Raw genomic sequence first — 27,649 nt, 5'->3', positions numbered from 1 at the left:
GACAACGATCAGTCCTCCTTCCCCCCCCACCACCAGAGATACATCTGACCCACCTCCTCCTCCCCACCCACCCCCCCCCTCCCACAGCCAACCATAGAATGATCTGACCTGTCTACCCCCCCTGCCCCCCAACCAGTGATCTGAGTCGGAGAGCCGTTGGAAGCTCTGAACTCACCTCTTCAGCAGCTGGAGCGCCCGATTCAGACTTTTATTCAGCAGGTTCATTTCAGCGCGATTCCGGATCAGCGAACGCGGTGGTAAAGGGGGAAATGCTGATAAAGTTGGGCGGACAGTTCATTAATTCGATTTAAATGTATGCAAATACATTTAAATCGCCGTTGCACCCGTTTCATGCGCAAATCAGATCGCGGCCATTCCCAGGTTTTGGTAAAGTGGCAATCTGCGTGGACACGGGCGCGGATCGCGTTAATGGCCTCACACCCGACTTTACCACGTTTTTGCGCTCGGAAACGGGTGTGATGCAATGGTAAAATAGGGCCCTAAGGGGCAATTTAGCATGGCCAATCCACCTAACCCACACGTCTTTGAGCTGTGGGAGGAAACCCATGCAGACACAGGGAGAATGTGTAGACTCCATGCAGACAGTCACCCAAGCCGGGAATCGAACCCGGGTCCCTGGCACTGTGAGGGCGGCACGGTAGCACAGTGGTTAGCACTGCTGCTTCACAGCTCCAGGGACCTGGGTTCGATTCCCGGCTTGGGTCACTGTCTGTGTGGAGTTTGCACATTCTCCTCGTGTCTGCGTGGGTTTCCTCCAGGTGCTCCGGTTTCCTCCCACAGTCCAAAGATGTGCGGGTTAGGTGGATTGGCCATGCTAACAAATTGCCCCTTCGTGTCCTGAGATGTGTAGGTTAGAGGGATTAGCGGGTAAATGTGTAGGGATATGGGGGGAGGGCCTGGGTGGGATTGTGGTCGGTGCAGACTTGATGGGCCGAATGGCCTGTTTCTGCACTGTAGGGTTTCTATGATTTCTAAGATTTCTATGAGGCAGCAGTGCTAACCACTCTGCAGCCGTGCTGCCCTCACAGTGCCAGGGAGCCGTGGTCAATTAGCAACACTAATCAAGCATCAGAAAATTATGAACTCACGCCTTATAATGGGGCTCGACCTCATAATCTACTCTGCCACTTCAGTGCCAGACTGAAGGAGCAGTACACCGTGTGATGATTCTGTACCTTTAAGAAGTATATGTTTCCTGTTTCCTGTAAGGGGTATGTTTAGAATTCAGATCTGTTTTGCAAGGTGCTGATTTTTCTAGCAAAACTTTTAAATTGATAGCTGGGAACATAGGTTAAGTACTCATTTTAGGCCTGGAGTGTTTGTTTTAAGCTAAGCTAATGCATTTGTGTTTACATGGATCTCCCCTGGGAGTTTCAGTGCAGAGTTTCGATTAGGTTGATTGACAGGGGCAGAGTCCTCTGCTTAATGGGAGGAGCTAAGCTTGCAGGGAAAACACAGTTTATCTTTCATTTTTAAAACAAGCAGTTACTACCTGGTTCTGAAAGAAGCAAGCTGTGTCTCCCTCTCTCTCTAGAGGTTGTCTGAAAGCTTAAAAATTGAAAATTTAAGTACAAGCAAGTAAGCATGTATTTTGCTGACTAATTTTAAAGAAGGGGTTTCAGTCTATAAGAGGTATATTGTTTGAATTAGAACTCAAAGGGATAGGTGAGATTGTATCCTTAGGCAGCACGGTGGCACAATGGTTAGCACTGCTGCCTCACAGGTTGATTGGCCATGTTAAATTGCACCTTAGTAGCAGGGTAAACACAATAATCTCTCCCTCAATGTCAACAAAATGAAGGAGATAGTCATCGACTTCAGGAAGCATGAAGGAGAAAATGCCCCTGACTACACCAACGGGGACGAAGTAGAAAGGGTCGAGAGCTTCAAATTTTTAGGTGTCCAGATCACCAACAACCTGCCCTGGTCCCCCCATGCCGACACTATAGTTAAGAAAGCCCACCAACGCCTCTACTTTCTCGGAAGACGAAGGAAATTTGGCATGTCAGCTTTGACTCACACCAACTTTTACAGATGCACCAGAGAAAGCATCTTTTCTGGTTGTATCACAGCTTGGTATGGCTCCTGCTCTGCCCAAGACTGCAAGAAACTACAAAAAGTCGTGAATGTAGCCCAATCCATCACGCAAACCAGCCTCCCATCCACTGACTCTGTCTACACTTCCCGCTGCCTCAGAAAGGCAGCCAGCATAATTAAGGACCCCACACACCCCGGACATTCTCTCTTCCACCTTCTTCTGTCAGGAAAAAGATACAAAAGTCTGAGGCCACGTACCAACCGACTCAAGAACAGCTTCTTCCCTGCTGCCTCAGACTTTTGAACGCACTGACCTTACAATAAGTTGATCTTCCTCTATCCCCTAGCTATGACTGTAACACTACATTCTGCACTCTCTCATTTCCTTCTCTATGAATGGTATGCTTTGTCTATGTAGCGCGCAAGAAACAATACTTTTCACTGTATGTTAATACATATGACAATAATAAATCAAATATGCAGGGTTATGGATATAGGGCCTATGTGTGATTGTTCTCGGTGTAGACTCAATGGGCCAAATGGCCTCCTTCTTCACTGCAGTGATTCTATTCTATCGTTCTGTGGGAAAGGGCTTGGGTAACGTACTCTGTCAGAGAGAGTCAGGATGTGGAGATGCCGGCGTTGGACTGGGGTAAACACAGTAAGAAGTCTCACAACACCAGGTTAAAGTCCAACAGGTTTATTTGGTAGCAAATACCATAAGCTTTCGGAGCAATGCTCCTTCGTCAGATGGAGTGGTCTCTGTTCTCAAACAGGGCACAGACACACAGCTGTGCAGACCTGTGTCTGTGCCCTGTTTGAGAACAGAGACCACTCCATCTGACGAAGGAGCAGTGCTCCGAAAGCTTATGGTATTTGCTACCAAATAAACCTGTTGGACTTTAACCTGGTGTTGTGAGACTTCTTACAGAGAGTCAGTGCAGTCTTGATGGGCTGAATGGCCTCCTCCTGCACTGTAAGGATTCTATGGATTCTACTCCTGCTCCGATATTCCTAGTTCAGGACTGCCCTGCCCAGTAACATATTCCTCCTTCTTATGCCAACAAACAAATTTTTACTGTTTCTGCAAAAACAACACCTTTCTTCGTGATGTTCCATATCTTTACACCTTGCTTTTCGTTCAATTCTATAAAAGGTTCAAAGAGTTTTAGTGGCTTCATCTGAAGTCCTCCGAACAGCTCCAAGCATTTTTGCAAAGTTCATTTATTCATATTTTAATTCAAAGATTAGTTCCTTAGGTCGATCCCTCTGTCAAGACATGACTCCATGATAGTGTCCTTATTACTGAAGGTTGCTCCTGACACCTGGTTACAAACCTAGGCTGACACTTCACTGAAGGAACAATGGAAGGTTGATCTCTCAGAGGCACTGACTTTTGGATAAGATGTTAAACCAAGGCCTCTTGCTCTTTCTGGTGCGTATAAAAGATTCCGCCTAAGCTGCTAACCGATATTTATTACCTCCTCATAAAATTTATCTTTTGTTCTTTAATTCCATGTTGCACATCCTTAGAATTTCTCAAAAGCTTCAAAGTCAATGAATAACTTTTGAACTTTGCAACATTTGCATAGAAGCATAGAAACTAGAAGCAGGAGTAGGCCAATCAACCCTTCGAGCCTGCTCCGCCATTCATTTTGATCATGGCTGATCATCAAATTCAATATCCTGATCCCCACTCCCCCCCACCCCCCCCCTTATCCTTGATCCCTTTTAGCCTCCTAATTTCTTCTTGAAATTACACAATGTCTTGGCCTCAACTACTTTCCGTGGTCATGAATTCCACAGATTAACCACTCTCTGGATGAAGAAATTTCTCCTCACCTCAGTCCTAAAAGGTTTACTCCTTATCATCAAACCCCTAGTTCTGGACTTCCCCACCACCCGAGAATATTCTTTCTGAATCTACACTGCCTAATTCTGTCAGAATTTTATAAGTTGTTATGAGATTCCCCTCTCACTCTTCTGAACTCCAATGAATACAATCCGAACTGATTTAGTCTCTCCTCATATGACAGACCTGCCATCCAAATTCACACACAATTCCCGGAAAAGGGAGGAAATGAATTGCCAATTAATTTATTTTAGTTTAAGGGCTAAATATTTGTCGGATATCGGGCACTGGACACTATTTCTTCTTAAATAGTATCAGTTTTTGCATCCATTTGAACAGTCAGATGGGGCATCAGTCTAACATCACATCCAAGGGATGACAGTTGTTAAGATACCAGATCAAAAACCCCATGGTATATTATGAAGCCAGACTAGACCCCAACTATTTGCTATTTCGGCATTAATGTGAGGATAGGATGTTTCATTCCAGATGCGATTCTACTAACAAACCAAGGAGCTTTTATCAAAACAAATTTTATTATTATTAAACATAGTTTAGCTATAACAAATGAATTAGCTTAACATTTAACAATTGAACAATGCTTAAACATGACAAGATATAGAATCCCTACAGTGCAGAAGGAGCCCATTTGGCCCATTGAGTCTGCACTGACTCTCTGACTGAGCATCTTAACCAGGACCCACCCCCCTGCCTCATCCCTGTAACCCCACATGTTTACCCCTCTAATCCCCGAATCTACACACCTTGGGACACAAAGGGGCAATTTAGCATGGCCAATCCACCTAACCCGCACATCTTTGGACTGTGGGAGGAAACAGAAACACCCAGAGGAAACCCACGCAGACACGGGGAGAACATGCAAACAGACAGTCACCCAAGGCCGGCATCGGACCCGGATCCCTCGCGCTGTGAGGCAGCAGTGCTAAATACTGATAGGCCATTTGGCCCTTTATGCCTGCTCCATCATTCATTAAGATCATGGCTGATCTGGTTGTAATTTTTGTTCCACTTTCCTGTCTGCCCCCCCATAACCCTCGACTTCCTTAGCTAACAGAAATCTGTCTTAATGCTGCTGTGAATAAATTCAGTGACCCAGCCTCGGGGGAACTCTGTGAAAGGCATCAACCAGTTCAATAATGTTCAATACTTAACTGAGAGGCCTGAATAAAAGCAAACTATTCAAGTGAACAGCTCAGCAAAGCCCGCAGAAGGCTGATAATGAGAACTGACAGCCTATTATACACTCCCAGCTGCGTGCAGTCTCATTACACTAAACAGACCAAATATCCACAGTAAAATGGGAATAAATATTCCAGCAACATCATTTAGCAATAATGGCATGTTGCCTTTCTCCCCCCCGAGAGGTTGGCAAGGATTAATTTATTAACTCCTTGTTCACCCACCATGTGCGGATTGTGCAAATTCTGTAACCTGTTTTGATTTGATTTGTTATTGTCACATGTATAGTGAAAAGTATTGTTTCTTGCACATTGCACAGACAAAGCAAACCATTCATAGAGAAGGAAAGGGGAAGGTACAGAATGTAGTGTTACAGTCATAGCTAGGGTGTAGAGAAAGATCCACTTAATGTGAGATAGGTCTATTCAAAAGTCTGATGGCAGCAGGGAAGAAGCTGTCCTTGAGTACATGACCTGAGACCTCTGCAACTTTTTCCCGATGAAAGAAGGTGGAAGAGAGAATGTCCGGGGTGCGTGGGGTCCGTGATTATGCTGGCTGCTGTGCCGAGGCAGCGGGAAGTGTAGACAGAGTCAATGGATGGGAGGTTGGTTTGCGTGATGGACTGGGCTTCATTTCATGACCCTTTGTAGTTTCTTGCGATCTTGGTCAGAGCATAATGTATAAACCACAGTTTAAGCAATGATCTGGATAGCCAAATTCAGATGGATGATTTCACCCCCTTTCAGGGTTATTATTTGTTGTGTTGCCATTCTTTTCACTCTATTACATTGATGTTACAATGGTTAGTGCATCGCTGAACTGCCTCTCTTTTTTCCTTATGTTGCAAATAAACTGCCTTCCATTCTCCCAACACCCCATTATTTTGAAATTAAGATGCTTCATGAAATCTCTGCTGATAACTGAATCTATGGGACTCTAATGCTCCCTACATACATGGGGACGGCACAATGGCACTGTGGTTAGCACTGCTGCCTCACAGCGCTCGGGATCTGGGTTCGATTCCCAGCTTGGATCACTGTCTGTGTGGAGTTTGCACATTCTCCCCGTGTCTGCGTGGGTTCCCTCCGGGTGCTCCGGTTTCCTCCCACAGTCTGAAAGACGTGCTGGTTAGGTGCATTCGCCATGCTAAATTTCCCCTTAGTGTACCTGAACAGGCACTGGAGTATGGCGACTAGGGGATTTTCACAGTAACTTCACTGCAATATTAATGTAAGCCTACTTTTGACACTAAAAGTTAAACATTTTTACGTCCTCCAATGACATCTGGACTTTCATCATTGAAGCTCAGTGCTGCTTTCTGGTTTATGCATTTTTACTTCTGCCTCCCTCGGGATTTTCTGTTGGAGACCAGAGTACGACAAATTCAACCTTTCTACAGAGCCTTTATCACAGAAAAAGAAATCCAAGATGTGTTATAAAGGGATGATGAAATCGGACACAATCTTTCTTAAAACTGTCCTCAACCACCGAAGCCACATAGGGCCCGTCCTTGGCGTTTCAGGGTAACACCATATCCATGGCCGTCACCATTTTGCACCTGGCTGGCTCATTGTAGGTCACTGAGTCCCTGATGATATTTTCCAGGAATGCCTCAGTGCCCCGAGGACTTCCAGGCCGGATATAGGCTTGACGCTGCCGCAGTGAGCCAAATGCCGAATGGCCGGCTTGGTGATGCTCTGGATATAGTCACGGGGAGCACTTTGCGGTTCCACTCGGTTCCACTTTTGCCCAGATCCTTACCACTTTCCCTTCCACCCAACATGACCCGCACTAAGCGATCAACAAATCCTTGAAATGAGACGCATGGTCAAAGAAATTTTTAAGAGGCATGACCAATGACTTGACAAAGAAATGGACTTTGGAAGGATATAACTTGCATTTATGTCGTGCCTTTCACAACCACAGGATGTCACAAAGTGCTTTCCAGCCAATTAAGTACTTCTAAAGTGTAGTGACTTCAATGTAGGGAAATGTGAGACTCTGTGCACAGCAAGATCCCACAAGCAGATTTAATGACCCGATAATCTTATTTAGTGATGTTGATTGAGGAATAACTATTGGCCAGCGCACCAACTGACCACCCTTGCTCCCTGAGCAGTGCTATGGGATTTATTATGTCCACATGAAAGGATGGATGTGCCTCATTGTAGATATCTAATTTGAAAGGCAGGTCTTTCGATCCTGCTGCCCACACTTATTGTCGGCATCCAGTAATGATGAGCAGAGATGTTCTGCAACCAGATATTGGAAAAACCTTCTTTCCACACCACAAACTCCGTTCCCTAACCCCCCGAGTCCATCCCATCCCCATAAAACTATTTGAGGCCAAACGTTTTTTTTTAATCTTGGTGTGATTTGACCTTGAGGTGAACTTCTGACCAGGTATTTGCATTGTCTCTAAGGCTGTCTATTTCCAGCTCCAATCATCTTCTGCTGCGGCAGTGGTTTTTCCTTTCGACTTGGTTACTGCGACCTACATTACCAGCAATGGACTCCCATCTTACAATCTCCATAAACTTAAAGTGACCTAATTCTCTGCTGTCCATGAAGCTGGAGTCTGCTGACGGTAGACGATACTGATTTTGAATGGAAGGGATGTGGAACCAGGATAAACTATATGATATATGTATATGATGATATACGTTATATATATCATTATATACATATACATATATATGTATATAAGTGTGTATATGGGGGAGGCGATGGCTCAGTGGTATTGTCGCTAGACTATTAATCCAGAAACTCAGCTAACGTTCTGGGGACCCGGGTTCGAATCTCGCCACGGCAGATGGTGGAATTTGAATTTAATTAAAAAATAACTGGAATAAGAATCTACTGATGACCATGAAACCAGTGTCGATTGTCGGAAAAACCCATCTGTAGATAGTACATACTCTGTGACTGAGCGTCGGTGGTGGAGGGAGTTTGTGAATGTGGTGCCAATCAAGCAGGCTGCTTTGCTCTTGAATCTCCAATTACTATGGCCAAAATTATCTGGCTGTTCACGCCCCACTGCCATTGCCAGCGAGATTGGAGAATTTGGCACTGAGCCAAATCATCATTCACCGCAGCGGGACTGGAGATTCCCAGCTGCAGGTGAGGTCGGAGAATCCAGCGTTTTATATATATATATATATATGTGTATGCAAATGAGTTATCAGATCGTAATACATTTTTCAAGCTGATTGTCTGAATTTCAAAATTAAACTTTGCTTGACAAAGTACTTCCCATTTTCACACAGTGACCTTTCTGTCAGATTTTGCAACTGAATCAACCTCAGCGTAAAAGCATCAGTGCACTGGCTGACTCTAAATTTATGAGCATGATCTCATCAATGGATTGCTGGAAAGGGAATCCTGAGGCCCTGACTCGAAATCAATGTGCTATCTGGCTAACAAGTCAATCAGAGCACTTGGCATCCTCCGTGAGAAACTAAGATTGACTTTCATTTCAACCGCATCTTCCAACATTCTCAGTTCTGCGCAGTTTGCAGTAAGCATGTAAAAATAAATGGCCCCTGGAACTAAGTTGGGCAAAATGCATTGAAAGGAATAAAATCTCCTGCAGAAGGCAGGATGAAAGCTAGAGACGCTTCTGAAATAACTCCACAGAAGCGAAGGTCCTGTCACCCAGCGCTTCTTTATTTACAACAATATTACATAACAGAACTCTCTCTTCTTGTTGCTTTCTGCTACAGCAGGCAGAGAGACTGACACACCTGCTTTAAATAGGGAACATGAGGCTCCCTGACTGGACCATCAATTAGGACTCATCAGGGAGTTCATACTCTAGCAGGCCAACCTCATTATCCTGAGTGAAGTCAAACAACGTTCAAAAAGACACAGCTCACTTCCTGGAGACTCATGAAGAGACCAGCACCTATCAGGAATCCTTCACAAATCGAGAATGGGATATAGGTTGTGAGCCAGGCAGAGTATCAGTGTTATTAAGCAATGGGGGAGGGCAGGAGAAAGATAGACTGCAAACAAATCTGCAATTGTTTAGGTGGAAAGCTCCAATCTGATTGTTAATGGCACAGTGGTTAGCCCTGCTGCCCACAGCGCCAGGGACCCGGGTTCAATTCTGGCCTTGGGTGACTGTCTGTGTGGAGTCTGCACATTCTCCCTGTGTCTGCGTGGGTTTCCTTCGGGTGCTCCAGTTTCCTCCCACAGTCGAAAGGTGCGTGGGTTAGGTTGATTGACCATGCTAAATTGCCTGGGGGATTAGCAGGGTAATTACGGGGATAGGGCCTGGTGGGATTATTGTCAGTGCAGGTTCAATGGGCCAAATGGCCTCTTTCAGCACTGTAGAGATTCTAGATTCAATGATTTCTAAAAGAAAGAAAGGGTTACATTTATATAGCATCTTAGGTCCCAGAGCACATTAAAGCCAATTAAAGATTCTCAAATAAGATAAAATGAAATTATTGCGGATGCTGGAATCTGAAACAAAAACAGAAAATGCTGGAAAATCTCAGCAGGTCTGACAGCATCTGTGGGGAGAGAATAGAGCCAACGTTTCAAGTCTGGATGACCCATCATCAGAGGACTTTCAAAATGTAGTTACTGTTGTAATGAAGGAAAGACAGCAGCCAATTTGTGCACAGCAAGATCCCACAAACAGGAATATGATGGATGACCAGGGAATCTAGTTATTGTGTTGTTGATTGAGAGCTGGATATTGACTCAGACATCAAGTAGAACTTCACTGCTCGTTTTTGATACAGTGCAATGGAATCTTTTACATCTATTGCAGAAAGCAGAAGGGAGAAGGAATTTCTTCAGCTACAGAATGGTGAATCTGTGGAACTCTTTGCCGCAGGAGGCTGTGGAGGCCGGGTCATTGAGTATCTTTAAGACAGAGATAGATAGGTTCTTGATTAATAAGGGGATCAGGGGTTATGGGCAAAAGGCAGGAGAATGGGGATGAGAAAAATATCAGCCATGATTGAATGGCGGAGCAGACTCGATGGGCTGAGTGGCCTAATTCTGCTCCTATGTCTTCTGGTCTAATGATCTTATGACCTTAGTTTAATGCACTAGCAGGCAAGACCTCCAACCGTGCAGCACTCCCTCAAAACTGCAAGAAAGTGCCGAATTAAATTTTTCTGTTCACGTGTCTGGTTTCAGTCACAACCATTAGGTTCTGAGATAAGCATACCACCACTGCCACATGTCCTTACAGCTTTGTGCTGGAAGTTTGTAGCATCATTCAAACTCTTTAATAAGATGACATAACATTGTAAATCACCCCCATTTTTTCCCTATGGAACCATTTTGACTATACACGCAGCCTTCGACTTTATGACATTTGGATTATGACGAACGGCACCCACAACATTTATAAATTGCCATTCTTTTACAGCTTTACAACCTCAGTTTCAGCTTTACAACACCAAGCCAGCACAGTCACAGGCACGCGCTGACATTCTGCACTGCCCGTCTGTATGAGTGGACAGCTGGTCAAACCATCTTTATTAGGTTGAAAACAGGTGTTTTATAGAACTTGGAACACTTCAGCACAGTACAGGCCCTTCGGCCCTCGATGTTGTGCCGAGCTTTGACCGAAACCAAGATCAAGCTATCCCACTCCCTATCATTCTCGTGTGCTCCATGTGCCTATCCAATAACCGCTTGAAAGTTCCTAAAGTGTCCGACTCCACTATCACAGCAGGCAGTCCATTCCACTCCCCAACCACTCACTGAGTAAAGAACCTACCTCGGACATCCCTCCTATATCTCCCACCATGAACCTTATAGTTATGCCTCCTAGTAACAGCTACATCCACCCGAGGAAATAGTCTCTGAACATCCACTCTATCTATCCCCCTCATCATCTTATAAACCTCTATTAAGTCGCCTCTCATCCTCCTCTGCTCTAAAGAGAACAGCCCTAGCTCCCTCAACCTTTCTTCATAAGACCTACCCTCCAAACCAGGCAGCATCCTGGTAAGTCTCCTTTGCACTCTCTCCAATGCTTCCACATCCTTCTTATAGTGAGGTGGCCAGAACTGCACACAATATTCCAAATGTGGTCTCACCAAGGTCCTGTACAGTTGCAGCATAACCCCACGGCTCTTAAACTCAAACCCCCTGTTAATAAACGCTAACACACTATAGGCCTTCTTCACGGCTCTATCCACTTGAGTGGCAACCTTCAGAGATCTGTGGATATGAACCCCAAGATCTCTCTGTTCCTCCACATTCCTCAGAACCCTACCGTTGACCCTGTAACCCGCATTCAAATTTGCCCCACCAAAATGAATCACCTCGCACTTATTAGGGTTAAACTCCATCTGCCATTTTTCAGCCCAGCTTTGCATCCTATCAATGTCCCTTTGCAGCCTACAACAGCCCTCCACCTCATCCACTACTCCATCAATCTTGGTATCATCAGCAAATTTACTGACCCACCCTTCAGCCCCCTCCTCCAAGTCATTGATAAAAATCACAAATAGCAGAGGACCCAGCACTGATCGCTGTGGTACACCGCTGGTAACTGTTGTCCAGTCTGAAAATTTTCCATCCACCACCACCCTCTGTCTTCTATGAGATAGCCAGTTACTTATCCAATCGGCCAAATTTCCCTCTATCCCACACCTCCTTACTTTCTTCATGAGCCGACCATGGGGGACCTTATCAAACACCTTACTAAAATCCATGTATATGACATCAACTGCTCTACCTTCATCTACACACTTAGTTACCTCCTCAAAGAATTCAATCAAATTTGTGAGGCAAGACTTACCCTTCACGAATCCGTGTTGACTATCCCGGATTAAACTGCATCTTTCTAAATGGTCATAAATCCTCTCCCTCAGGACCTTTTCCATTAACTTACCGACCACTGAAGTAAGACTAACCGGCCTATAACTACCAGGGTCATTTCTATTCCCTTTCTTGAACAGAGGAACAACATTCGCCACTCTCCAGTCCTCTGGCACTATTCCCATGGACAGTGAGGACCCAAAGATCAAAGCCAAAGGCTCTGCAATCTCCTCCCTTGCCTCCCAAAGAATCCTAGGATATATCTCATCTGGCCCAGGGGACTTATCGACCCTCAGGTTTTTCAAAATTGCTAATACATCCTCCCTCACAACATCTACCTCCTCCAGCCTATCAGCCTATCACACTCTCATCCTCAAATACATGGCCCCTCTCCTTGGTGAACACTGAAGAAAAGTATTCATTCATCGCCTCTCCTATCTCTTCTGACTCCATGCACAAGTTCCCACTACTGTCCTTGACCAGCCCTAATCTCACCTTGGTCATTCTTTTATTTCTCACATAAGAGTAAAAAGCCTTGGGGTTTTCCTTGATCCGACCCGCCATGGTCTTCTCATGCCCCCTCCTAGCTCTCCTAAGCTCTTTTTTTTTAGCTCATTCCTTGCTAACTTGTAACCCTCAAGCGACCCAACTGAACCTTGTTTTCCCATCCTTACATACGCTTCCTTTTTCCTCTTGACAAGACATTCAACCTCTTTTGTGAACCATGGTTCCCTCGGCCATTTCTTCCCTGCCTGACAGGGACATACCTATCAAGGCCACGCAGTATTTGTTCCTTGAAAAAGTTCCACTTTTCATTTGTGCCTTTCCCTGACAGTTTCTGTTCCCATCTTATGCTCCCTAATTCTTGCCTAATCGCATCATAATTACCCCTCCCCCAATTATAAACCTTGCCCTGCTGTATAGCCCTATCCCTCTCCATGCAATAATGAAAGACACCGAATTGTGGTCACCATCTCCAAAGTGCTCTCCCACAACCAAATCTAACACTTGGCCCGGTTCATTACCCAGTATCAAATCCAATGTGGCCCCACCTCTTGTCGGCCTATCCACATATTGCGTCAGGAAACCCTCCTGCACACACTGTACAAAAACTGCCCCATCCGAACTATTTGACCAATAAAGGTTCCAATCAATATTTGGAAAATCAAAGTCACCCATGACAACTACCCTGTGACCTCCACACCTATCCATAATCTGCTTTGCAATTTCATCCTCCACATCTCTATTACTATTTGGGGGCCTATAGAAAACTCCTAACAACGTGACCGCTCCTTTCCTATTTCTAACTTCAGCCCATACTACCTCAGTAGGCAGATCCCCCATGGTCGGCTTATGATGAAAGTAAGGAGGTGTGGGATAGAGGGAAAGTTGGCCAATTGGATAGGTAACTGGCTATCTGATCGAAGACAGAGGGCGGTGGTGGATGGAAAATTTTCGGATTGGAGGCAGGTTGCTAGCGGAGTGCCACAGAGATCAGTGCTTGGTCCTCTGCTCTTTGTGATTTTTATTAATGACTTAGAGGAGGGGGCTGAAGGGTGGATCAGTAAATTTGCTGATGACACCAAGATTGGTGGAGTAGTGGATGAGGTGGAGGGCTGTTGTTGGCTGCAAAGAGACATAGATAAGATGCAAAGCTGGGCTGAAAAATGGCAAATGGAGTTTAACCCTGATAAATGTGAGGTGATTCATTTTGGTAGGACTAATTTAAATGTGGATTACAGGGTCAAGGGTAGGGTTCTGAAGACTGTGGAGGACCAGAGAGATCTTGGGGTCCATATCCACAGATCTCTAAAGGTTACCACTCAAGTGGATAGAGCTGTGAAGAAGGCCTATAGTGTGGTAGCTTTTATTGATGTGGAGATGCCGGCGTTGGACTGGGGTAAACACAGTAAGAAGTTTAACAACACCAGGTTAAAGTCCAACAGGTTTATTTGGTAGCAAAAGCCACACAAGCTTTCGAAGCTCTAAGCCCCTTCTTCAGGTGAGTGGGAATTCTGTTCACAAACAGAGCTTATAAAGACACAGACCCAATTTACATGAATAATGGTTGGAATGCGAATACTTACAACTAATCAAGTCTTTAAGAAACAAAACAATGGGAGTGGAGAGAGCATCAAGACAGGCTAAAAAGATGTGTATTGTCTCCAGACAAGACAGCCAGTGAAACTCTGCAGGTCCACGCAACTGTGGGAGTTACAAATATTGTGACATGAACCCAATATCCCGGTTGAGGCCGTCCGCGTGTGTGCGGAACTTGGCTATCAGTTTCTGCTCAGCGACTCTGCGCTGTCGTGTGTCGCGAAGGCCGCCTTGGAGAACGCTTACCCGAATATCAGAGGCCGAATGCCCGTGACCGCTGAAGTGCTCCCCAACAGGAAGAGAACAGTCTTGCCTGGTGATTGTCGAGCGGTGTTCATTCATCCGTTGTCGCAGCGTCTGCATAGTTTCCCCAATGTACCATGCCTCAGGTAGGACTAATTTAAATGTGGATTACAGGGTCAAGGGTAGGGTTCTGAAGACTGTGGAGGACCAGAGAGATCTTGGGGTCCATATCCACAGATCTCTAAAGGTTGCCACTCAAGTGGATAGAGCGTTGTCTACCTGATACGCTGCAAGAAAGGATGTCCCGAGGCATGGTACATTGGGGAAACTATGCAGATGCTGCGACAACGGATGAATGAACACCGCTCGACAATCACCAGGCAAGACTGTTCTCTTCCTGTTGGGGAGCACTTCAGCGGTCACGGGCATTCGGCCTCTGATATTCGGGTAAGCGTTCTCCAAGGCGGCCTTCGCGACACACGACAGCGCAGAGTCGCTGAGCAGAAACTGATAGCCAAGTTCCGCACACACGCGGACGGCCTCAACCGGGATATTGGGTTCATGTCACACTATTTGTAACTCCCACAGTTGCGTGGACCTGCAGAGTTTCACTGGCTGTCTTGTCTGGAGACAATACACATCTTTTTAGCCTGTCTTGATGCTCTCTCCACTCCCATTGTTTTGTTTCTTAAAGGCTTGATTAGTTGTAAGTATTCGCATTCCAACCATTATTCATGTAAATTGAGTCTGTGTCTTTATGAGCTCTGTTTGTGAACAGAATTCCCACTCACCTGAAGAAGGGGCTTAGAGCTTCGAAAGCTTGTGTGGCTTTTGCTACCAAATAAACCTGTTGGACTTTAACCTGGTGTTGTTAAACTTCTTACTTAGCTTTTATTAACAGGGGGTTAGAGTTTAAGAGCTGTGGGGTTATGCTGCAACTGTACAGGACCTTGGTGAGACCACATTTGGAATATTGTGTGCAGTTCTGGCCACCTCACTATAAGAAGGATGTGGAAGCATTGGAGAGAGTGCAAAGGAGACTTACCAGCATGCTGCCTGGTTTGGAGGGTAGGTCTTATGAGGAAAGGTTGAGGGAGCTAGGGCTGTTCTCTCTGGAGTGGAGGAGGCTGAGGGGAGACTTAATAGAGGTTTATAAAATGATGAAGGGGAAAGATAGAGTGAATGTTCAAAGACTATTTCCTCGGGTGGATGGAGCTATTACAAGGGGGCATAACTATAGGGTTCATGGTGGGAGATATAGGAAGGATATCAGAGGTAGGTTCTTTACGCAGAGAGTGGTTGGGGTGTGGAATGGACTGCCTGCAGTGATAGTGGAGTTAGACACTTTAGGAACATTTAAGCGGTTATTGGATACGCACATGGAGCACACCAGGATGATAGGGAATGGGATAGCTTGATCTTGGTTTCAGATAAAGCTCGGCACAACATCGTGGGCCGAAGGGCCTGTTCTGTGCTGTACTGTTCTATGTTCTATGTTCTATCCCCCTCGAACTGCCTTTCTGCAGCCGTTAAACTATCCTTGATTAACAATGCTACTCCTCTACCTCTTTTACCACCTTCCCTACTCTTAATGAAACATCTGTACCCCGGAACTTCCAACAACCATTCCTGTCCCTGTTCTAACCATGTCTCCGTAATGGCCACAACATCGTAGTCCCAAGTACCAATCCACGCTCCAAGTTCACCTACCTTATTCCGGGTGCTCCTTGCAACCCACCTTCCTGTCTGCCGGTACACTCCTGCGACCTTGATACCTTCCTCAGTACCTCACTACACTCATCACTGGCTTTTGGACTACAGCTCCTTTTCCCATCCCCCTGACAAATTAGTTTAAACCCCCCCGAAGAGCCGCAGCAAATTTCTCTCCCAGGATATTGATGCCCCTCTGGTTCAGGGGCAAACCGTCCTGTTTGTACAGGTCCCACCTTCCCCAGAATGTGTTCCAATTATCCATGTAACTGAAACCCTCCCTCCTACACCATCCCTGCAGCCACGTGTTTATCTGCACTCTCTCCCTGTTCCTCAACTCGCTATCACGTGGCACCGGCAACAAACCAGAGATGACAACATGGTTTGTCTTGGCTCTCAGCTTCCACCCTAGCTCCCTAAATTCCTGTTTTAAATCCCCGTCCCTTCTCTTACCTATGTCGTTGGTACCGATGCGTACCACGACTTGTGACTGTTCCCCCTCCCCCTTAAGGATCCTGAAAACACGGTCCGAGACGTCACGGACCCTGGCACCCGGGAGGCAACATACCATCCGTGAGTCTCTTTCGCTGCCACAGAACCTCCTATCTATCCCTCTAACTAACGAGTCCCCAATAACTATTGCTCTCCTGCTCTCCCCCCTTCCCTTCTGAGCCACAGGAACGGACTCAGTGCTGGAGATCCGGTCACCGTGGCTTACCACTGGTAGGTCGTCCCTGTCAACTGTATCCAAAGTGGTATACTTGTTGCTGAGGGGAACGACCACAGGGGATCCCTGTACTGACTGCTTCCTCTCAGCCCCTCTCACCGTCACCTATCTATCTTCATTCCTCAGAGTAACTACATCCATGAAGCTTCTATTTACTCCTCTGCCTCCCGAGTGATCCGAAGTTCATCCAGCTTCAGCTCCAGTTCCCTAACGCGGTTTTTGAGGAGCTGGAGATGGGTGCACTTCCCACAGGTGAAATCAGCAGGTACACTGACGACGTCCCTCACCTCAAGCATTCTGCAGGAGGAACATTGCACTGCCTTCACTTCCATCCCCTCGAGATAACTTGCTGATACAACAAGAAAAAGAAAGAAAGAGCTTACCTGCTCTCACTCCGAGTCTTTTTTTATTCTGTTAAATCTGTTTAGCACAACTGTTGTGCTTTTAATGCATTTAAATGTGTATGTTGCATTTAATATATGCTCATATTCATATCGTTCAAGGTTAAACAGAGATCGATGGCTTCATCATATCTCCCGCACCAGCAGAGGTACTTGCGCTAAGATGTGCAGGCATCAACAGTCACCTCAGTGACTTAACAGAGCAACAGGTGAGAACATTCAACACTGTCAAGTACTCCAGGAGTGACTTCTGGTCTTGGCTCGGGAAGCAAGTCCCCATTTGCACCATTGCTGCCATGGGAAAATCGATTCTGACTCAGAACTTCATTTTCAAGAACCAATTATGCCGTGAGGGCTGCTGTTATAATCCAGATGTCACACTATCTGTAACCCCCACAACTTGCCTGGGCTTGCAAAATCTCACTAACTGCCGTGGCTGGAGACAATACACATCTCTTTAACCCGTGCTTAACCCTCTCTCCACTCACATTGTCTGTACCTTTAAGACTTGATTACCTGTAAAGACTCGCATTCCAACCATTATTTTCGTAAATTGAGTTTGTGTCTTTATACGCCCTGTTTGTGAACAGAACTCCCACTCACCTGATGAAGGAGCAGCACTCCGAAAGCTAGTGGCTTTTGCTACCAAATAAACCTGTTGGACTTTAACCTGGTGTTGTGAGACTTCTTACCGTGTTATAATCCAGGCCAGAAACTCCAAAGTGTTTTATGAAGTCAGCCCAGATCATACGTTTTGCACTTTGAATTTTGGCCCGGTAAGCATAAGATGAGTTTCACTCCAGGTGTGATTCAAAAGACCCACTAGGGAGCTTTTATCAAAGTTTATAGAGTCATAGAATCATAGAGGTTTGCAGCAAGGAAACTGGCCCTTCAGCCCAACTTGTCTATGCCACTCTTTTTTTTAAAACCTTTAAGCTCGTCCCAATTGCCCGCATTTGGCCCATATCTCTCGATACCCATCTTACCCATGTAACTGTCTAAACACTTTTTAAAAGACAAAATTGTACCCACCCCTACTACTACCTCTGGCAGCTTGTTCCAGACACCCACTACCTTCTGTGGGAAAAAAATTGCCCCTCTGGACCCTTTTGTATTTCTCCTCTCTCACCTTAAACCTATGCCCTCCAGTTTTTCACTCCCCTACCTTTAGGAAAAGATGTTGAATATCTAGCTGATCTATGCCCCTCATTATTTTATAGACATCTATAAAATCACCCCTCGGCCTCCTCTGCTCCAGGGAAAAAAGTCCCAGTCTATCCAGCCTCTTCTTATAACTGAAACCATCAAGTCCCAGTAGCATCCTAGTAAATCTTTTGTGCACTCTTTCTAGTTTAATAGTATCCTTTCTATAATAGGGTGACCAGAACTGTACACAGTTATTTAAGAATATAGTTAACATGTATGGAGAGGAAATTAGCAATAACTTTTATCAATTACAAACAAGAAGAAAAACTAAAAATAAGCACGATATTGTATAAACCTTAACAGCTCCAATTAATTGTTTAGTTGCTCCAACCAAACAAACCTTCTGACAAACATACACCCATCCCAGGTTTAGCACAGAAAATGTGATTGCTCACGTGATGCTGGATCTTACAGCTTTCCAACCCCCTCTGTACTTTGCTCCTTTGGATGGAGAATTGAAAACTCAGACTTCCTCGTCCTGTAGCTCCCAGCACACCCCGAGGTAGAGATAGAGCCACTGCTTGCCTCCAGCTAGCAAACAATCAACAGGAAAATTTTCACTCCAGGGAGGCAAGAAAGACTGCTTCCAGCCAGTCAGCAGAACTTCTAATACCGGGGAGAGAGACAAAAACACTCTTTGCAGTCTGGAGTCCAACAGCTTCTAACTAAAACTGCAAGTAACTTTGGGTTTCCTTATGAGCGACACGGTGGCACAGTGGTTAGCACTGCTGCCTCACAGCGCCAGGAACCCAGGTTCAATTCCGGCCTCGGGTCACTGTCTGTGTGGAGTTTGCACATTCTCCCCATGTCTGCGTAGGTTTACCCTGGGTGCTCCGGTTTCCTCCCACAGTCCAAAGATGTGCAGGTTAGGTTGATTGGCCCTATTAAATTGCCCCTTAGTGTCAGGGAGATTAGCAGAGTAAATACCTGAATCACGGGGATAGGGCCTGGGTGGAATTGTTGTTGATACAGGCTCGATGGGCTGAATGGCACTTTAGGGATTCTCTGATGCTATAAGGAAAAAAAAAGCTTTCCAAAGCACCTGACCTGCCAGTCATAAATCAACAATTCAGAAAGGTCCTAAATTCCAGGACAGTGCATTAGGCAAATACAAAATAAACAAAAAATCTATTATGTGACTACAACAACAATAAAAGGACATTGGCTCAGACAGTTCGGCAACCAACACAGAAGCACAGGCCCTCTTAAAAGAGCTGCAGAGAAATATGATTAAAATACATTTCTTAAAGGCACAGTAGCGTCACAACTGCCTATATTATATTGCTTCTCAACTATAATTCTGAGATGAAAATTCAACGGACCAGCAACAAGGATTAGCAATACAAATTGTGCATTTGGGAGCATGCTCTTTTACTCACTCTGCCTTTTGGCTCAGATCAAACGTCGGATCAAGCCCAAGATGGGGTACAATGCCTTATCTTGTCAGCTTGGATCTTGTTTATCTCTCTTGTAGGGACGATGAATTGGATCCAATTGGATTTTGAATTTGGTTTTTGGAGCAAGGAATGGATTTGGGTTTGCCTGGTCCACTCTGAGCATTGACTTTGTAACCTTAAGGATGGAGTTAAAAATGTTTTAAATCCGCCCGGGGTATTTTTAATACACGCAAGGTAACATTGATGGTAACATTACCTTCATGGGATGACTTTCCTCCTATACTTTATTCTTTCACATGAACTCTATTTGGATTCCTTACCCCAAGTTGCATGTCCATTGTGTATCTCATGAGTATATCCTGTTGTCTGTTTAACGCACTGTTTTATTTCTGAAATATATAGCTTTGAGAAAATATTTTGACAAGAGGGAAGTGAGTTCTGGGAGTGGAACAATTTCCCACTCTGGATACACCAATCATCAGCAAACGTCCCCAGACCATTCACAGTGGCCAAGGAAGAGTGCATCCTTCTCCGCTCAGCTTTCTGCCAATAATGCATCTTAGCCTGAACCCCAGAAGCACAGCCCCCACAGAAACAATGCCTGCTTTCCATCTGCTACATTTTCCATCATATGGAATTTCCTGAGCGAGACTGTGGAGCTGTCGACTGGCATTGATGAGAAACAGGGTGAAAACTGTGGGCCAATTGAGTAAATCCAGACAAAAACTTCCATCCATTCTGTCGAAACCAGATTCAAACAACAGAGCAATTCCAAGCCTTTTTATACACACACACACAGACACTCACACACACACACACACACACTTGCACACACACACACACACAGACACTCACACACACTCACAGACACACACACTCACAGACAGACACTCACACACTCACACACACACACACTCACACACACTCGCACACACACACACACACAGACACACACACACGCTCACTCACACACTCACATTCGCACACACACACACGCACACACACTCACACACACTCACACACACACGTGCATACACACACAAACACACATGCACACACATACGTGTGTATGTGCACACACACACATGCACGTGCACACACACATAGACAAACACACACACACATGCACACACACCCACATGCACACAGTTGAACACACACACGTGCACACACATGCATGCATGCACACACGCAGGTGCGCACACAGTCAAACATGCACGTGCACACAGACAAACATACACACACACATGCACACATACACAAACACACACAAAACACACAAATACACACACAGACACACACACAGAAAAAAGACATAAGCAAAATGTATCAAAATGCTGGTGCTGATGAGGTGTGCTGAGAAACTTCCGTAAACATAAATTTAAAAACTGATTTTAATGTGGGCACCAATGATACATGTTTGCAAACTAAAAGACACTTGGCAGGAGTCAACAGGCCAGAAGAATAAAAAGAAAGGTTTGTATTTATATAACATTTCTAGCAATAATCAAAATGCTTCTGAAGTGTCGCCACTGTTGTAATAAAGGAAATGGGGAGGCGGTGGCGTGGTGGCATTGTCACTGGACTAGTAATCTCGAGACCCAGGGCAATATTCTGGGGACCCGGGTTTGAATCATCAGATGCCGAAATTTGAATTCAATAAAAATCTGGAATTAAAAGTCTAATGATCACCATGAAACCATTGTCAATTGTCGGAAAGACCCATCTGATTCATTCATGTTCTTTAAGGAAGGAAATCTGCCATCCTTACCTGGTCTGGCCTACATGTGACTCCAGAGCCACAGCAATGTGGTTGACTCTTGAATGCCCTCCAAGCCAGCGACGCCCACATCCCATGTGTGAATATAAAAATAATGCAGCAGATAACAAGCTCGTGCAAACAGCCAGATGATCTGTTTGGGTTGCGACACCAGGGAGAACTCCCTAATCTTCCTTGAAAGGGCAACATGGAACCTCAGGTTAATGTTTCACCCAAAAAACGGCACGTTTGACACTGTAGCACTTCCCCAGACTTGCACTCGAATGTTAGCCTGGATGATAAAAATGTGCAGGTTAGGTTGATTCGCCATGGTAAATTGCCCCTTAGTATCAGGGGGGATTTATAGAGTAAATATGTGGGGTTACAGGGATAGAGCCTGGGTGGGATTGTTGTCGGTGCAGGCTCAATGGGCCGAATGGCCTCCTTCCGCACTGTCGGGATTCTATGATTCTATATGGTCAAGTGGCCGGAGTAGGGCTTGAACCCAGACCCTTCTGAGTCGGAGGCGAGACAGAATCTCGCCGGACACATTAAATGACACATTGGCATTCATATCTTTTTATAATGTTTTGCCATAAATAAGACAGGTACCCTAAGGTATGCAACATTAGGACCTCCTTTAGTTTTGAACACTGCCATTAACTTGCCCTTTGCCTTCTGCCCATGACATCTTTGTCAAATCTCTCCTTAGCTGCCACCCATCTCTGACCTTCTATTCTGCTCCACCTTCTCCACTCCCTCTCGATCTGTATAATTCATCAAATTTCTACCCCTCTTCAGCTCTGAAAAAGAATCATAGAATTCTACAGTGCAGAAGAAGGCCATTTGGCCCATCAAGTCTGCTCTGACCACAGTCCCACACAGGCCCTATCCCCATAATCCCATACATTTACCCTAGCTAGTCCCCCTGACACTAAAGGGCAATTTAACATGGCCAATCCACCTAACCCACACATCTTTGGACTGTGGGAGGAAACTGGAGCACCCGGAGGAAACCCACGCAGACACGGGGAGAATGTGCAGACTCCACACAGACAGTGACCCGAGCCGGGAATCGAACCCGGGTCCCTGGTGCTGTGAGGCAGCAGTGCTAACCAGTGTCCCACCGTGCCGCCCCATCAAACAGACTTGAAACGCTAACTGTGTTTCTCTCTCCACAGATGCTGCCAGACCTGCTGAGTATTTCCAGCATTTTCTGTTTTTATATGCAACATCGAAACCAATTCGAGAAAGAGCAATTAAAATGTTAACCAGCGCCCCTGTTTAAGAAGCTGCGATGTTCCATTGGACCACAAACCAGCACCAATGTGAGAAATAGCTGGATATAAAAAGCAGTGTCCTGTAATTCCCAGAATAAATTTCCACTTGCAGAACTCAGCTCTTCTCTGAGCTGTAGAATCCATCTCGCAGGCATAACAATTGTGTCTTAAATCACAAGAAGTCCTGGCGTCGCAGGAATAATCAGTTTCAGTTAGCACTTTTCCTTGAATTATATCTGGGTCCGTAATTGGTGCTGCCAACTGGCTTGCCCTGAGCACAGACGATTAGCAAAAGCTGAACGCAGCTGCCAGGTTTCAGACCGCTGTAACAGCTGCTGTAAATCAACACAGGGGCTCGAGGCTTTCCCAGACAGATTATCTGCGGATGTCTCCGGGATGGGGAAGTAAAGCCACCATGTGCATGTTTTGGGCCTTCATTATTTTAACAGGGGACTGAGGCACTTACTGGTATAAGTACTCTGTGCCAATTGATGTCTGCTTGATGGGACAGCTGTGACTGTACAATCACAATACGCCAAACAAGAGACCTTTTAATTCTCGCTTCGGTGGGGGGGCGATTCTTCCAGCCAGGAGACTCAAGCGGAGGCCGTTTAATGGGCTCCCCCACTGGGCACCACAGCCTCCACGAACCTCTGTGCGCCAGATTTCTGCGCCATCAGCTCCGCGCCAAATTCTGACGTGGAGCTGTATAAATTATTTCAATGACAATTTACATCTAATTGGTAAGCCCAGGACTGAAGTCTTCTGGCCCACTAGAGTCCCCCCCCACCCCCCTCCTCCCCCTGCCAGGAGGGGTTCATTCCAGTGGGGTTTCCAATAGCTCCCCACTTGCGGGGGAGCTGGCAGCCAGACCCTGCTGGCGTGAAAGGGGGGCCATCGAGGCCCCCCAGGAGGTCGGGTGCCGAGGGGTGCCACCTTGACAGTTCCAGCTTCGGCCTCCCCAGCACTGCCCAAGGGGCAAAGTATCAATGCCCAGGGGGCATCTTGGCATTGCCCACCGGGCATCGGGCAGTGCCAAGGAGGTGGGGCCAGAGAGGGGCAGGGCCTCTGTGGGGGGTGGGGGGGTGATTGATGGGGGCGAGGGGCCCCACTGCCACGCTGCACTTGGGCTTGGTGTCAGAGGGAAGGAGATCTGCGATCGGGGCTAGACATCGTGGTGGGGGTAGAGGGGCGGGGGGGGGGGCGGCCTGCCGGGGTGGGTTGGGACTGCGGAAGAAGGGGGGTCGGAATGTTAGGGGGGGGGGACACACGGTTGTGTCGGGACTGCTGGTGTGGGCGGGGTGGGGGGGGTGATTGGGACTGCTGGTGTGGGCGGGATGGGGGGTGATTGGGACTGGCGGTGGGGGTGTTGTGCAGATCGGGACGGTTGGGGGGAGGGTGGGGGGCTGGCGAGCAGGCCATGGGGAGATCGGAGGGGCAGTATTGCAGGGTTGCGGGGCTGGCCAGCGATCGGGAGGCCAGCAGTGCGGGGCTACTGCGCAGGCGCCGATCTCGGTGCTGACAGATCAGCGCATGTGCAGTGGCCCGATCAGCCCTACGCTGCCGTCCTCTCAGGTGGGAATAGACCCCTCCCTCAACCCCTCCCCCCGATTTATAGCGTGATTCACATTAGTGCAGTCTTCAGTGCAGAGAATGAGAGAAATTCATTTTGAAAATCCTGTTTTTACGTGAGTTCGACAGTTGGAATTTTTTTGGGAGAATCCCACCCCAGATAATTAAAAAATTCATTCTTGGGATGTGGCCATCACCGGCCAGACCAGAATTTAATGCCATTTCTTATTGCAGTGAGCCACCCTCTTGAATCGCTGCAGTCCATGTGGTGGAGGTGTTCACTGAGGGTGAGATCTCTGAGTCACGCCCACCACAATGGACCTTCAAACAGTCCGTCAAATTGTTCGTCCCACCATCAACGATTCCCATGGTGGGCAGGACTGGAAAATTGGCTCCCTAGTGTTGCTGGGTAGAGAGAGAGTTCCAGGGTGGCACGGTTAGCACTGCCGCCTCACAGCGCCAAGGACCTGCGTTCGATTCCTGGCTTGGGTGACTGTCTGTGCGAGTCTGCACATTCTCCCCATGTCTGCATGGGTTTCCTCCGGGTGCTCCAGTTTCCTCCCACAGTCTAAAAGACGTGCTGGTTAGGTGCATTGGCTATGCTAAATTCTCTCTCAGTGTACACGGACAGGCACCGGAGTGTGGCGATTTTCACAGTAACTTCATTGCAGTGTTAATGTAAGCCTACTTGTGACATAAATAAATAAACTTTAAACTTTAGGGGAAAGGAGTGACATAGTGGTATTTTCACTGGACTAGTAATCCAGAAACCCAGCATCTTGTTCTGGGGACCCAGGTTCAAATCCCACCACGGCAGATGGTGAAATCTGAATTCAATAAAAAATGTCTGGAATTAAGAATCTACTGATGACCATTGTTGATCGTTGGAAAAACCCATCTGGTTCACTAATGTCCTTTGGAGAAGGAAACCTGGCGTCCTTATCTGGTCTGGCTTACATATTCTTCCAAATCCACAGCAATGCGGTCGACTCCTAAAATTGAGTTTAAAAATTGGCAAGTCATGTTGCAGCTTTATAGTACCTTAGTTAGGCCGCACTTGGAATATAGTGTTCAATTCTGGTCGCCACACTACCAGAAGGATGTGGAGGCTTTGGAGAGGGTACAGAAAAGATTTACCAGGATGTTGCCTGGTATGGAGGGCATTAGCTATGAGGAGAGGTTGGAGAAACTTGGTTTGTTCTCACTGGAATGACGGAGGTTGAGGGGAGACCTGATAGAAGTCTACAAGATTATGAGAGGCATGGACAGAATGGATAGTCAGAAGCTTTTTCCCAGGGTGGAAGAGTCAATTACTAGGGGGCACAGGTTTAAGGTGCGAGGGGCAAGGTTTAAAGGAAATGTACGAGACAGATTTTTTACACAGAGAGTAGTGGGTGCCTGGAACTCGTTGCCGGGGGAGGTAGTGGAAGCGGATACGGTAGTGACTTTTAAGGGGCGTCTTGACAAATACACTAATAGGATGGGAATAGAGGGATATGGTTTACCGGAAGGGTAGGGGGTTTTAGTTCAGTCAAGCAGCATGGTCGGTGCAGGCTTGGAGGGCTGAAGGGCCTGTTCCTGTGCTGTAATTTTCATTGTTCTTCGTTCTTTGTCCTCTGAAATGGCCTAATGGTGGGCAATACCTATTCAAGTCCGGTAATGCGCCGGAGAACTTGGAGGTGATGGTGTCCCCAAGCACCTGAGGCCCTGTCCTTCTAAGTGGCAGTGGTGGAGAGTTTGGAAGGAGCAGTGCATGTAGTATATGGGACACATGGTCGCCAGAGTGTGAATGTGGGCTGCCTTAACTTCAATGGCGTTGAACGTATTGAGTGTGTAAAAAAAGATTTTTTTTTATATCAGATTTTGTTCCTGCAATGGGTAAACAAACCTTTTCCTCAGCTGGAGATTCCCCGTGTATTGCCTTGAATTAGACAGTGGTCTTGCTCTAACCTCCTCCTTGCTCAGAGATGTGACAGTTTCTCCTGAACCCCACCTTCTACTCCAGCAGCCGCTTTGAACACCAGATCATCTTACATCAGGTCTGCAACTCCGACATGATCCCATCACCAAACACCTGCCTTTTCCCGTTCCTGTTCTGCTTCTGAGTGGACTATTCTATCTATAAAACAATTCAGCCATCTGGTTGCAAAGTTATGACATGTCAAATGCACTCATTCACCTCCTGAGACACCACTGCCTCAGGCCTTAGACACAGCCGCCAAATGATACAGTAATTTATATGTACTTACCCTAAGCTTACTTTTCACTGCCCTCAATGTGACTCCCTCTACACTCTAGAGGCCAGCTGTAGATTAAGTGATCACTTTATGAACACCTTTGTTCTGTCTGGGTGACCCTCAGCTAACTGTGCCCAGTCATTTATCCGCCCCCACTCTCGTTCCCACTCGGGCCTCTCTGCCAGGGCTTTGTAGATGGTTCCGATTAAGGTCTGCTCAAGTCCCAAGAAGAATATTCCTTCTCCTGGACAATTTTTCAGTCTTAAACTTTGACTTCAGTAACTTTGAGCTTTAGCTACATCCTTATGATCAAACTTTTCCATGCTGCATCCTTTCCATTTCCACAGGTCTCCCACATCCTTGTCATTATTTTTTTTTAATGTTTCTGTCCATTTCCTGACTAAGATTGCACCATTTCACTCATGATTCCTGTAATGACTTCAACAAGGCCCATGAGGTTGGCCACTTGGAGTATGAGCTCCCTGATTGAGGCAATGGTTGCCTACCCAATCAGGGAGCCCCGCCTGCATATCAATATTGGAGTGTCAGGTCCACTAGCCAAGTCGGTTAGAGAATAGGAGAATAGAAGGGCTATGAAGAGGAGATGGTGTGGGGTGTGTGGCAGGGTGGGGCGGTGCAATTGGATAAAGAAGCTTCTTCGGAATTCCCTATTGGATTTCTTGAAGGATATCTTACATTGATGGTCTCCAGTTCTGCTTTTCCCCGGAAAAGAGTACATTTTCTTCATGGCGACTCCATCAAACGCTCTCCTGATTTTAAAAACCTCTATTATCTTTATCTTAGGACATCTTGGGACACTAAGGGGCAATTTAGCACGGCCAATCCACCTAACCTGCACATCTTTGGACCGTGGGAAGAAACCGGAGCACCCGGAGGAAACCCACGCAGACACGGGGAGAATGTGCAAACTCCACACAGTCACCCAAGGCTGGAATTGAACCCAGGTCCCTGGCGCTGTGAGGCAGCAGTGATAACCACTGTGCCACCGTGCTGCCCTGAATGAAGAATGTCTAACGTATTTTAAAGTTTACTTATTAGTGTCACCAGTAGGCTTACGTTAACACTGCAATGAAGCTACCGTGAAAATCCCCAAG

This window comes from Mustelus asterias, chromosome 1, assembly GCF_964213995.1.
Source record: "Mustelus asterias chromosome 1, sMusAst1.hap1.1, whole genome shotgun sequence".
In the NCBI taxonomy this organism is placed as follows: domain Eukaryota; kingdom Metazoa; phylum Chordata; class Chondrichthyes; order Carcharhiniformes; family Triakidae; genus Mustelus; species Mustelus asterias.
This window is presented reverse-complemented; position numbering follows the sequence as displayed.